Here is a 14,384-nt window from a genome sequence, read left to right as displayed (position 1 = left end):
TATCTATATTTATATACTGCCTATAACCTACAATTAATGCAGTAGCAATTTTCACTTTTTACGTTTTATGTATTTCATATTTTATCAGACTTCAAAAGTAACCACGGCATGAGCGCAAATAAAAGATTAAAAAAATTAAAAAACAATTAATTAATTACGTTCTTTGTAAAGAACCAGATTTAGAAGTTACAAATAGTCAAGCAGTAAAGTGAATTGAGAGAGATCCTGGCAAAAGTCCAAGTAGGTATAACTGCAGACCGGAGACCTCCAAATGGGGTGGAATCTCCAAAAGAGGGTGGGGTTACTCCGGAAGCGGGCGTGGTTACTCCAAGAGGGGGCATCACTTCCACCCACGGTTAAGGTTAGGGAAAGGATTAGGTAAGGAGCTCCCTATATTTTTTATGGAGGTTTGGAGCTCCCGCCCCTTTTTGGAGCAATGCCTGCAGGTATATCCTTCTCCAAAACTCCAAAGTTAAAAAAGGAGGGGTTTTGGGCCAGTCTTATTGCCCTTTCTGCTTGCTGAGTCTGTCATTTCTAGTCTGGCCTTCACCAGCCTCCAGTGGCCCAGAACACTCTGCCATTATTCCTTCTCTCTACAGTCTCAGTGGACTGCCCTCTCACTGCCTACACCACTCTCACTGTGAATAATAGGAGAGCCTACAAAACAAACAATGCTCCAAGTTCAGTCAAGGCCAACTGATCCTGTTCACACTGCAAAAATAAATGAATTTAACAGGATGAATCATCTGTCCTGTCTGCAGGGTTACTTATATTTGGTATTTTAAATATGTAATCCCATTACATGTATTCCGTTACTCCCCAACCCTGCGTGTCTGCTTAAACTGCTTTAGAAATGTATGTGTGCAAAGCTACTGGCAATTGTACAAAAGGTGCATACAATTCGTGATGTGTATGGGTTAAGATCACACCTTGATGACTCAGATAGCTTATTTACAGTTACAGAAATCTCATAATGGCATTGCGATTTCTAATGGCATTGCATCCTTTGCCTCTATTTTTGTCAGCAATACTTTCCATGACCACAGACACAATCAAATACAATGACACTGACTCTCAGGAGACTAGAAAAATACCCAGGTGATACCCTAAAGTTATTTGTTTGTACTTATGACTCGGCAAACTACATTCTACACCACAAATTCCCCTCAAGAGTGGCATTCATTTAATTAGTTCTAAAAGTACCAACATACACAGAGGTTTTGACAATGTTACCTATGTTTTTTTAGAGCCTGGAATATCCCAAGAAAACAAAACAGTTGCTTAATTTCTGCATTCCAACACGCTGAGGGCAATGTGTACGTTTTTTACAGCATGCAAAAATAATAGTCCAAACAGAGAGGAAATATGTCCTTTTCCTCATGCCATTATGTGTACAACTAACATGCTTTCACTTTCAACATTTTAACTTTTTCATATGAGACATTCTTGTCACTAGTTTGACAGTGTTGATCATTTACTAAAATAGCAATAATGGTGTGTAGGAGTTTGATGAGGAACAGGTATTTATTTTGTATTTATTAGCATAGGTATTATATTATGATAATGGCCTTTGTGGTGTGAACACAAGAATATTTACTGTCTATCAATCATCCTAACTAGTTTCATTTCTAGATTTAAGGTTTCATTTCATGGTTTGCAGGTGCCACCGTAGCAGGGCTAAGGTCAGCAAGGAAATCAGAAACAGTAGACTGACTTTTGTTTAGCTAAACTGGGTCTGTGCTTACCGAAATTTGAAACACTGCCCCCAGTGGCCAAAGCAGTAATAGTGGTGTAATGTCCACAGAGGGGTGCCAAAAGCGAGTTGTGAAGCGAGTTGTTTTCATCTGTACAGGATGTAATACAGTCAAAAAGAATGCATATTTTATAAAATGTCCCCCCCCCCCCCAAACAGAACCCTACCCATAAGTGAAGTAAAAACGTAATGTTAGAGGGAAAAATGCAACCTCCGAATACCTGTTTCCGTCAATGGACTTGCTGAATAAACAACATTCTTGGGACAAGATTGATTGTTGCTAAAATGACACATTGCTGTGTGATGAACTGAAAAGCAAAACAAATGTTTCACAAACAATACACAAACAATGCATATTACAGATGCTAATTTTGTTTGACTCAAGAATCTGAGGCAGTACACCACCAGAACGTCAAAATTAATGTAAACAAAGGATGAAACTTTGAAAACATTATTTTGCTTTCAGATAAATATCTGTTATAAACAGTTGTGGAGAGAAGCACTGTTCTGTTTGAGTGTTGCCATGTTTTCATTTGTTTAAATCCACATGGTAAGAATGAAAATTCTTGGTATATAGTGTAAAGAGGCACACAGGCGGTAACATACAGAACTGCACAAGAGTACATTTCAGAAAAATAGCAATTTAAATTTCGTAATTACATGTAAAATAATTGTAATTTACATGGAGATTGGCTACCCCATGGGGTCTGCCAAGTGGAAACCACATGACCAGCCAAATACTACCTATTTTGTCACGCCAACACCCCTAGATGTCATTTCGGTCAGCGCAACATAAACCAAAAATGACTGAGAATGCCTTCAAATTAAATTAATTGAAATTAAGGGCTAAACAGTCTGGCTAAGAACTGGAAGCTCAGTCTGGAAAAATATTACAGAAATATACAAATATTTCATCTTTAAACTTTTAAATAAACTATTCTAGTGGGTGAAGATTAGTGACTGAGATGAGCCAAATATGTTTCATGACTTTATGTTGTTAGTGATATTGTCTCAGAAAGTATAATAAAACATAATATGTTGACGAAGAAGCACTTTTACTGCAACTAGGGCTAGGCGATATCTCGAATATTCACGATATTATCGCGATAATTTGGCTGACGATATAAAATTAAGCAATGAATTATGAATATCGCGATGATTTTATTGTGCTTTTTATTTGGTCATTAAGTTTCATAAAAAGCGCATCAGTAGACTAATTTCACTATCCTTCTGGGCAGCACAATTAATCAAAATAACACCAGAATGGCAATATGGTCCTATGTGATAATAAAATTGCAATGGGCTGCCATAAAAGAGAGATAAACATGGTCTGTGTGCACTTCAGAATGAGCTGTTCTCTGCACGCGCAGGACTCATGCATGTTTCTAGCGCTTTTAGAGCAGATCACATGCATTGTGAAAAAAATAAAGTACTGAATGTTCAAACATTCAGGAAATTCTCTACAAATTATTATACAAATCCACAAAGGCTGCACAGTACACAGGGTTGAGGAGTAATGGAATACATGTAACGGGATTACATATTTAAAATATAAGTAACTGTATTCCACTACAGATACAATTTAAATAATTGGTAATTAGAATACAGTTACATTCAAAAAGTATTTTGATTACTGAAGAGATTACTTTGCATTTTATTGTCATTTGTTTCATTTAATATTTAGTCCTTTCAGATGAAAAACATTTATACATATAAATGATGCGATCCAAAGTGCATTTGAACAGCGGTGAAACACTTTCTTATGATGTGTTACATTCATACGAGCAGACAGAGAAGTAAGTCTGAAGTAAGTTTGGAGCAGAAGAAATAGAAATAAACCTTGTGTAAATTGTCAGCTTTACGCTAAGATAAAATGCTATTTCTAGCCATTTTACAAGCACATGTTACCAGACACGATCATACTGTTTATCAAGAAAATTCATGTTGGATCATAATTTCTTTTTTTCTAGTAAGACCTTTGATATTAGGGCAATAATCGTATTCTTGATAATAATTTTTGTATTGTTTTTCTGTAAATATATCTAAAAATCCTTAAAACAACACTGCATAAGATATTTAGGTTTTTCAGAGAATGAATTTTTAACATGTGTATTTTGTCTTACTGTACTGGCAGAGTTTTTATAGTCAAAACAAGTGAAAAAATCTACCAGTGCTGAAGAAGTAATCCAAAGTACAGGTGCATCTCAATAAATTAGAATGTCGTGGAAAAGTTCATTTATTTCAGTAATTCAACTCAAATTGTGAAACTCGTGTATTAAATAAATTCAATGCACACAGACTGAAGTAGTTTAAGTCTTTGGTTCTTTTAATTGTGATGATTTTGGCTCACATTTAACAAAAACCCACCAATTCACTATCTCAAAAAATTAGAATATGGTGACATGCCAATCAGCTAATCAACTCAAAACACCTGCAAAGGTTTCCTGAGCCTTCAAAATGGTCTCTCAGTTTGGTTCACTAGGCTACACAATCATGGGGAAGACTGCTGATCTGACTGTTGTCCAGAAGACAATCATTGACACCCTTCACAAGGAGGGTATGCCACAAACATTCATTGCCAAAGAAACTGGCTGTTCACAGAGTGCTGTATCCAAGCATGTTAACAGAAAGTTGAGTGGAAGGAAAAAGTGTGGAAGAAAAAGATGCACAACCAACCGAGAGAACCGCAGCCTTATGAGGATTGTCAAGCAAAATCAATTCAAGAATTTGGGTGAACTTCACAAGGAATGGACTGAGGCTGGGGTCAAGGCATCAAGAGCCACCACACACAGACGTGTCAAGGAATTTGGCTACAGTTGTCGTATTCCTCTTGTTAAGCCACTCCTGAACCACAGACAACGTCAGAGGCGTCTTACCTGGGCTAAGGAGAAGAAGAAATGGACTGTTGCCCAGTGGTCCAAAGTCCTCTTTTCAGATGAGAGCAAGTTTTGTATTTCATTTGGAAACCAAGGTCCTAGAGTCTGGAGGAAGGATGGAGAAGCTCATAGCCCAAGTTGCTTGAAGTCCAGTGTTAAGTTTCCACAGTCTGTGATGATTTGGGGTGCAATGTCATCTGCTGGTGTTGGTCCATTGTGTTTTCTGAAAACCAAAGTCACTGCACCCGTTTACCAAGAAATTTTGGAGCACTTCATGCTTCCTTCTGCTGACCAGCTTTTTAAAGATGCTGATTTCATTTTCCAGCAGGATTTGGCACCTGCCCACACTGCCAAAAGCACCAAAAGTTGGTTAAATGACCATGGTGTTGGTGTGCTTGACTGGCCAGCAAACTCACCAGATCTGAACCCCATAGAGAATCTATGGGGTATTGTCAAGAGGAAAATGAGAAACAAGAGACCAAAAAATGCAGATGAGCTGAAGGCCACTGTCAAAGAAACCTGGGCTTCCATACCACCTCAGCAGTGCCACAAACTGATCACCTCCATGCCACGCCGAATTGAGGCAGTAATTAAAACAAAAGGAGCCCCTACCAAGTATTGAGTACATATACAGTAAATGAACATACTTTCCAGAAGGCCAACAATTCACTAAAAAAAATTTTTTTATCGGTCTTATGATGTATTCTAATTTTTTGAGATAGTGAATTGGTGGGTTTTTGTTAAATGTGAGCCAAAATCATCACAATTAAAAGAACCAAAGACTTAAACTACTTCAGTCTGTGTGCATTGAATTTATTTAATACACGAGTTTCACAATTTGAGTTGAATTATTGAAATAAATGAACTTTTCCACGACATTCTAATTTATTGAGATGCACCTGTATTTAGAATATGTTACTGACCTTGAGTAATCTAACAGAATACGTTACAAATTACATTTTACAGCAGGTATTCTGTAATCTGTAGTGGAATACATTTCAAAAGTAACCCTCACAACCCTGACAGTACAACAGAAAAGAAGTGGACAACAGCGCTTCACCAGATGCGGAACATTGTAAACTACACACTGCACTTTTGGTGTCAAAATAAAAGCTCCATGTGAAGTGTCAAAATAAAAGCTCTAGGTGAAGGTGAAAGTAAATAGGAAATAAATATATTACTTTTAAATAAAACAAACCTAATTCTCAAAATAATAATGATAATTCAGTATTATAATAATAAACTTGACTGGGTCCCACAGTAATAATTTAGTATCATGCAATATTCAACCGGATTTTCAAAAAATAAGTGTAATAGTTTTTGCAAAAAAATATATGGAGGTAAACAATGCTTTATTTTAAGCTACTATGTATTATATATAAAATATAAATATAAAAGTGCATATCAATGACAATGATTAGATCTCATTCTCCCTTGTGTTCATTTATTGCAAAACTGTAAGGAAACATGCCTTTTTTTAATTTTAAATAGATTTTTAATGCCTTTAAAATATTGAATCTACTTGGCTACAGTGGCTGTTTGCATGAAATCATGGCTCCTATAATTGAGTTATCTCAACAAGATCAATCGCAGGCAGTGATCTATCTATCTAATATTGTCAATTGGCTGAAAAATATAAAAATGAAAAATATTTTTGAAGCCATATCGCCCAGCCCTAGTTTTAAACAGGTGTCTTATTTTTGTGATTCAACAGGAATAAATGTGTTTTTTTTTTTTTTTCACATAAATCCCTTTATTCTTTGCCTCTTTTTATCTCTTGAGAAAGACCCTATAATCCAGTATTTCAAACTTAACATAAACTGACAATGGATCTTTAAGAAATAGTTCATATTCATTGCTTTCAATTTGATGGGGGTAATTGTGACCGACCATCTTTTACATAGAAAATAAAAAAAGTTGGTCACATTAAAGGGATAGTTCACCCAAAAATGAAAATTCTCTCATCATTTACTCACCCTCATGCCATCCCAGATGTGAATGACTTTCTTCTGCTGAACTCAAACAAAGATTTTTATAAAAATATCACAGCTCTGTATGTCCATACAATGCAAGTGAATGGTGGCCAGAACTTTGAAGGTCCAAAAAGCACATAAAGGTAGCATAAATGTAATCCATATGACTTGAGTGGTTTGATATATGTCTTCAGAAGTGATATAAGTGTGGATGAGAAACAGATCAATATTTATGTCCTTTTTACTGTCAGTCTCCACTTTCATTTTCACATTCTTCTTCTTTTGTCTTGACGATTCAAATTCTTCATGCATATCGCCACCTACTGGCCATGGAGGAGAATTTCTAGTAAAATTGGTCTTAAAGGAGTAATTTTCTCGTCATTTAAAAAGTTTTACTTCAAAATAAATTAATTGTAATTTTGAAACATATGTATAAAATCATAAGCAATTGCATGAGATGAAGACTCCAGTGTCATCAGTATCCTGAAGGTCTCCTCATGGGGGTTGCTATGTTAGAATCACATGACCAGCCAAAAACTACTCACTTAATCTCAGTAGCTGCACTGTTATTAGTCACTTTCACTCAGGGATTAAATGAATCCTATTTGACTGTGAATTGAGAATTTCTACAATGGCATCGATAACTGAAAACTATTGCGTTTGATACTGCATACAAGCCACTAGGTGTCAGTGTAAATCCAAGATGACATATAAAAAAAATGACTACATGCAACTTTAATGCACCCAGACCTATCATATTGTTTCTGAAGACATGGATTTAACCACTGGAGTCTTATGAATTACTTTTATGCTTCGTTTGTGTTCAGCGGAAGAAAGAAAGTTATACACATCTGGGATGGCATGAGGGTGAGTAAATGATGAGAGAATTTTCATTTTTGGGTGAACTATCCCTTTAGCGAATTGCCTAAAGTGCTCTACCCCCTTTGAACGTAAACCCTAAAGGAGGATGCAGAGTGACTGTTGTAATATTTTCTGTCTTTCCTTGTGAGACATTTTTCTTAGAATTTTCCTAAAGGACTGTGCCCAACATTTATAATAATGTCTTAATTCGAAGTCTATGACTCAGGTCTAGAACGATTAAATAAACTTGAAAAATGATTATTGTTCCTCCTTCAGTGGTAATCAGCTGGTTAAGGTGAACATGGATTGCTTTAATGAGTAATTACATTTAAATTGTTTTGATATCTGCCAGTAAAGAGGAGCTGTACCTGTGTCACAAGGTTTGTGACATCATAGTTGTTTTCCTGTGCAGCTGTATTTACAAACATTCTACTTGGCAGACAACAACCTTTAATTTCCACATTTTTAAGTATATAGAACAGGGGATTTTTGCAGTAAATTATCAACCGAGTCACCATTTGAAATTCTTGGTAACTTTTAAAAATATGCAAATTACATTGAGTATACAAACACTGAACTCACATATTATTTGGACACTTAAGCCACAAATTTAAGCCATGATTTATGAATGTCTTTGGATTATACAACAAAATTATACAACAGTAGCAAACAAGCACCTCAACAAGCATTTTTTAAAGAAATATAACACAAATACACTTTTAAAGCAAAATATTTTTAAAAAATAAGTTTATTAGGTTTCAAATGTATATATATGTATAGGGGGAATTGACTTCATACATCCACTAAAAATTAACTTTGGACTAGTTGATTAAAATGAATTGCATAAATGGCTCAGAACAGTAAAGTTAGTTCTGAGCTGAAGCATAATTTGTTTGCGAATTCCATTTGGTTTAATATTTTGTTTCTAATGCGATGTAAATGTGACTTAAGCGTCCAAAAGTGTCCAAATTATTTTTGGGGCCTCTGTAGGTCAAAACAGGTTTGCCCAGAACAATTTTTATAGGCCATAGGTCTCTGTTTTGTTTAGTTTACAGTAATATCTTACTCATGTTCACATATCCTCGCCATGAAAGTATGCAAAATACAACATGAAAGTCCCCACATCTCCATGCAGCACAAACTGGTCAGTTGGCATTTTATAGATATGTTGACTCTGCTAAACATGTGAACTTGCAATGTCTTCTTAACATAACATTCCCCCAGTAGTAATTTGATTGGCTCTAAATGCAACTAGAATGAAAAATAAATAATAATTGTCATCTGTGTCTGTCGCAGCTGATTTAGAAAATAACCTCAGCATAAAATTCCAGATCACAAAGCGTTTCTCTAATGTGTGTATAAATCTGTATAAATGTGTGTAAAACTCATCAGGTTCACATATTTGTACTGTCAAATATCCTGTTTTGGATTGAATTTTATTAAAGAGCAAAAGACTACATATGTAATACAATGAAATTACAATGTGAACAACGTAGAGTCTTAGCATCTACAGAGTTAAATGCATTCCTTCAAGAACTCACAACAAGTTTAGTTAAAACCAACAGCACATGTCCAAACTCATTATTAGAGCAAATTCCTAGTGTAAATAGGTCTTGTAAGCAGCACGCAGTGGTGGAAACCATGCCAAAAATGACTTGTGGTCTTTCTCATAGATTTTGCTGCACAGTAGTGTAAAAACTGGGCTTCAAAACTGTTATGGCAAAGTTTCTCTTTTGAAGTTTAAGTATTTGTTTTTGATGCCATGATTTTGTTCATGATTGCCAGAAACTGCAGTTGATTTTCTGTTTGTGTGCTTGTTCTTCTTCTGTCAATTATTTTCTTGAAGTATTCTATCAGGTCTCAGATCATCAAACATGCCTATTTTTTGAGTTCTGTAAAACTTCCATTCTTGTCACATGCTCTAATAAAAATGATTTTGCCTTTTAGGTACCATAACTTAAAATGTAGGGTTAGAATAACTGCCTGTGATTGATCTTGTTGATATAACTCAATTATCTAAGTTTTTGATGGCTGAACTAGTGATAGGTTATTGAACTTTGAAATATTGAACCATTAAACTGAAATAAAAATATAAGTCAAGGGAACTACACACATTACGTTCACGTATTCACATTCCCAGCATGCAAAGCATCATTAATAAATTATGCTAATTGAGGTGTTAGTGTCATACTTTTAGTTCTTTTTTTCTGTTTGCTGCTTTATTTATGCTATTGGTTGTTGTGTTTGTTGTCACTTTCAGTTATTTACATGTAACAATAATTCAAGGTTCATATTTATACTCAAACATGACTGTGTCTTTATGTGGTGGAAAATTTGATTTGCTAAATCCTATATGAAGTCTTTTCATCAGTTTGGGATGCGTCTTTTTCATGAAACAACAAGGTAGCTGTGTCTCCACACAACATGCTTCTCCATACATGCCATTTCTTGTGTATAAATTTGTATGTGGATATAGGAGTTTTAAGAAACATTATAGTGTGCATCTTTCTACTAAGCACAACAGCTTGATCATATTTCTGCTAATAATTCACCTTAGAATTTTGTAATCTTAGTCATGCCTGACACTGTTTTGGTTATGTTTTTAGTATTAGTATTCAATAAACGCTGTAAGGTAAAACCAGTACAAAGACTTTTATTTTGAAAAATGAAATGACTTTAGTTATGAAATTACTTATGCATAATAGCACTTTTGTATTTGTGCAATAACATCATTCCTCACGTGGATATCATTATTTGATATACAAATCACAATAATGGTGACAAACAAAGACAACATATTAAGTATAAGATGAGCTCTGAATAATCACAAAATGACAAATAACTGCAAAGTTACAACAAATACAATAACAGCAGCGTATATAAAATCTGCAAACAGCAAAGCTGAGCAGTGCATAGTCATTTGCATATTTTATTCATACCACAGGGAGCTGAAGTGCGGCTTTCTGAATAATGCTCATGCCTGATAAAAATGCAGAAAATAAGTCATGAAAAATAGCACTTTGTGGCTATTTGAGTCTTTGAGGCTTACTTTGTTTAAAGAATAGCAGAAACAGCACTTGTCAAAGCATAGGGCTTTTCATTTTTTCTCAAGAATAATCTGGGGAAGGAATTAAAACACTGCAGATATAAAGATGCAACAAACTCACTGAGGGAAAATATGAGCAATTAATCTGCAAAATATCTGCAAAGATTTACACTTTAAGAGGCATGTTTATTTATTTTTACATATATTTATATTTGTAAATGTGCATATTCTAGCAGACTTTGTTTTCATAGATTTTTTTTTTCAATAAACATTTACACATACAATTGTTATGTGGGTCATTTACATGAAATTTTAAGTATTGTCATCAGTGTCCTGCTGTGTGACACTTTCTTCATCTAACTGTTTTAAACAACATTTTATGATTTGTACAGCTATATATATACACATCTATAATATATATTATACTTGTTTCCACTACCTCATATTAACTAAGACAATAGTTTATTTGCACTTCTAGAAAAAAGTTGAAAGGTTGATTAATCTTTAAAATGATTAAGAGCTTTAAAAACTTTGACTTGTCACAGCACCTAAAATACACACTTTCCCTTGTACTTTCATGTACATTTTAACCTAACATCTGTTAGCTATAACTTTCTCTATAAAATCCACTCATCAATTTTAGTGATTTTATATGTTTTAAAGGTATGACAGTTTTTGGACTGGTGGGGCCCATTGTCATTACAAGTGGTCAATAGAAATTTTATTTTGTTTTTTTTACACAAAAATTTGTAATTGAGCCGGAAAATGAAATCAATAAGCCGGTGTGTTATGGACCAGGTTTGGTGGGCCAGTCTGGGCCGGAATGTCCAGGGCCACTTTTTAGTCCCAGTCCGCCCCTTCCAGGGCTAGTCAACTGGTGGGCCAAATCCGGTAATCTGGGTAAAGAAGCACAATTTATGATACCAGCGTTGTCAGATTTTACTACTTATTTGAAATATGTTCTTGAATGTAATCTTGACCAACAGTTTTTGAGATTGAAGCTGCACTGGCATGACAGAAATAGTCTCCTGGGAGCATTCTAAAGATGGCCACCAGTGGACTGACTTGCAAGAAAATTTTGGTTTAACAATGCTCATTGGCACATACAACAGCATTCAGCCGTCATCGGTTGTCTAGACCGGAGCACATGTTTAAGCATTTCTGGCGATAGTATAGTTACATTGCTTTGCTAAACATGGATCACACCATTTACTTCACCATTTATTTGATAGCGTCTTTTTCAATCAAATGTATTTATATAAATTGCTTAGTTGTGTGATCAAATCTTCAGATGTGAAAAATGACCACCGCAGTTGTTACAGAAATGTTGTTAGCACATATGCACATTAGGCAACACAAAATAAATTATGAAAACTGAACGTTCAACGAAAATGTGCTGAAAAGTTTGCTTTTATTCGCTATTCTTGGTGTCAAACGGACGTGTCTCATCTGTACAGGGTCTGTAAGGCTTGTAAAAAAAGTGATAACATGAATCTGAACCTGCAGATATCCTGATTCTGTTTGGTTCTATGCAGCTGTGAGTCAGCCCTCTCAATCACAAACAACATCAATTCAGTTTGTTCTGCTTTTGCCACACTATGTAACATAATTTTTGTTCCTGGGTAGTAAGTGTTATTTCCTAATTGCTTATGCCTCAAAAGCATAGAAAATGGCTACTATTCCCCAATATTCTATTTCCAATGAGAATGTGATTTTTCATTCACAAAGTCATATGAATCCAAAATCCTTCTTTATCTGTGGTCCGACAAAGACGCCGGCTTTGACCTTTGCCTCAGACAGCTTAGGGAAGAAGTCTTGAAGGCTGCCGACTCCTTATCTAGAGCTCTGACAAATTTTTCATAAGGCCCAATTTGATGTGCAGTGGTGGCATCAGCACCTTCTGGGGGTCCACCAGTGGCTCCCACTTGACTTTGCTCCTCCCCACAGAGAACTTGGCCCACTGTGGCCAGTCCCGCCTGTGGTAGTACACCTTGGTGTCCCTGCTGTCCCAAAGGCAAAGATAGCACTTGTTACCATTATGCACCAGCACAGCTTTGAATATTACTTTAGTATAAATACAATATTAATTTGGATTCATAGGCTGTTTTTTTCTGACTTTGTGAACAAAAAAAAAAAGAAAAAACACATTTGCCCGTTTTCTCATTGGAAACAGGTAAATTTCAAAATATCACTGTCCTGGTCACAAAAGCAAAGTTTGTGGGGAATAACAGCCATTTTCTATACTTTTGAGGCATAAGCTTTTAGGAAATAACACACTACCCAGAAAAATAAAAAATGTATTGTGTCTTTGACAACACACATTGTTTCAAAGCAGCTTTATAGAAAATCATGCATTAACAGAAAATGAAACTGTAATATCTATAGTGTCTTAGTCATCATTGTGTAGTTTGATAAATACGATTATGAAGTGTATAAAAATAATTGTATTTAGAACCCCAGTGAGTAAGGAACACAAAACTCCATAAGATGTTGGTTAATGGAGAAAAATAACCTTGGGAGGAACCAGACTCACTGTGGGGGCAAGTTCCCCACTGGCTAACATCATGAATATAATGCCAATATTAGTTGTGTAATGCAAGTTATGGTTTAAAATTACTGAACTTGTGTTAAGGGTCAGTGTTTAAAACTGAGATTTTGTATGAACTAAGACTAATGTCTTTGAAGTCCATCCTGGATTAACTGCAGAAGTTCACATAGATGCAATGAAGGGTTTTGTTGGCAGTTAATTGGTAGTGTGCATTTCATTTCAAGAGTGTAGTCCATCATTAGACCGAGGTGATGCAGGCAGAGATCAGGGAGGTGCATCACAGTTCACCTTCACACAGTGTTACCTGCACAAAAATCTGACTCCTGCACTGGCTATTGTGTGCAAATTCACAATTGCAGGACAATTTTTTCCCCCCCCCCTCACTAGTGTTACGCTTCCTCCCCATCTAGGGGTGGGGGAGAAAACTAAGTGATAAAGAACAAAGTTTAAGATAAGGTCTACACTCCTGTCCCAGCCAATAACAACAGGTTACAATAAATTACAAGTTTATTTTCTTCCATGAACACAAAGCAAGCATTAAGACTTCGAGAGGGGACTAGGCCAAAATAATAAACGAGGAGTCTAGCTGGTGGGAGGCACAAACTACTTACCCTTACAAATAAAGAAATGGAGAACAACAGAAGTCTAGTCTCACTCCACATCTAGCCATAAACAGGAGAAAATGGGGTTTTTAAAAAAAAAAAAAAAAAAAAAAAAAAAAAAAAAAAAGCACCCACATCTCTACTGCTTCCATAAATGGAAAGGGGTGGAAATAAGCACAGACCCAAAGGATTTTATACTCACAAGACTGTAAAGAAAAGCAACTGCCTATCATAGAACACAACCTAAAGTCTCTCTCACGCGCACACTGGGGCAGGAAAAAAGAGTCTCCATTAGCTGACTTTCCACCCCAGCTTTATCCAAATGTTCCCCATGTTGTCCACCAATCAGAGCAGCTCAGCACTTGACCTTAATCATTGGCAGCTGATGTCAATTTCTCTGGTTGGGGAAACTGACAGAGAGAGAACACAAGGAAAAACAAGTCAACAGAAAACATACAAACACTGTATAATCAATATACAATCAACCACTACATCCACAGATGTAACAAGGAAAGAAAGAAAGAAAGAAATACATCCTGGGACGTAACAATAGGATGATACTTTATAGAGAAAATGGAAGAATAGACATTTTATATCTCTCTTTTTTTCCCTTCAAAAATAAAATTGAATTTAAATGCATTTTAATGCATTATATCACATTTCTATATGACCATTGTTTTCATATGTAGGTTGATATTGTGAGAGGGCTTAGCAAGTCTAAATGT

This window comes from Myxocyprinus asiaticus, chromosome 31, assembly GCF_019703515.2.
Source record: "Myxocyprinus asiaticus isolate MX2 ecotype Aquarium Trade chromosome 31, UBuf_Myxa_2, whole genome shotgun sequence".
In the NCBI taxonomy this organism is placed as follows: domain Eukaryota; kingdom Metazoa; phylum Chordata; class Actinopteri; order Cypriniformes; family Catostomidae; genus Myxocyprinus; species Myxocyprinus asiaticus.
This window is presented reverse-complemented; position numbering follows the sequence as displayed.